Source organism: Apodemus sylvaticus, chromosome 5 (assembly GCF_947179515.1).
Source record: "Apodemus sylvaticus chromosome 5, mApoSyl1.1, whole genome shotgun sequence".
In the NCBI taxonomy this organism is placed as follows: domain Eukaryota; kingdom Metazoa; phylum Chordata; class Mammalia; order Rodentia; family Muridae; genus Apodemus; species Apodemus sylvaticus.
In genome coordinates, this window is record NC_067476.1 from 161,236,142 (window position 1) to 161,236,788 (window position 647).

The 647-nt window shown below is 49.9% G+C and overlaps 1 pseudogene; it reads right to left on the bottom strand.

The window, feature by feature from the left end:
• Positions 1-329: 329 nt before the first annotated feature.
• LOC127685000 (60S ribosomal protein L27-like) overlaps positions 330-647 on the bottom strand; it is a 2,499-nt pseudogene continuing 2,181 nt past the window's right edge.

Here is a 647-nt window from a genome sequence, read left to right on the forward strand (position 1 = left end):
CTTCTCTTCATCCTTTTTATTTTTATTTTTTTTTTTAGTCTAACCTGGAGCACTGATTTGGCAAAACTAGCTGGCACTGAGCTCTAGAAATCCTCCTCCCCCGACCTCCACGGGCACTAGAACCACAAGAGTCACCAGCATTCCTGTTGGGGATCCAGCCCTTATCCTTGAGCAGCCGGTACTTCATTGGCTGTACCATCTTCCAAGTTCCGCACAGTACAGATTTCTTATTTTAAATTAGAGCACGGACAACATCTGTCCTTATCCCTTTCTGCCTCGGACTCCGTGCTTCTCGGCTCTCCCCTTCCAGGGAGAACCCTACACACAGCTCATCCACAGAGCAAAGTGGACTCTGCTGTACCCTCTTCAACCACTAGAGGGAACCAGACCAACACCAGGAATCACACTCCACAAATAAGGCAGAGCTCTTGTTGCAAAAGGTTGATCCCAGTCCCACCCTGGATTCCATAGCAAGCAAATATGCCCGTGCCCCAGACAGCTACTATCCGCTACTATCCAGACTACCATCCACTCCATCCTCCATGATATGGGATTCTGCCCATCCCACCTGCCACGGCTGACACAGCTGCAAGCGTTTGCTCTGATGAGCCTGTCCTTAGATCTTTTGTCTCGTGGCAACACGAGTC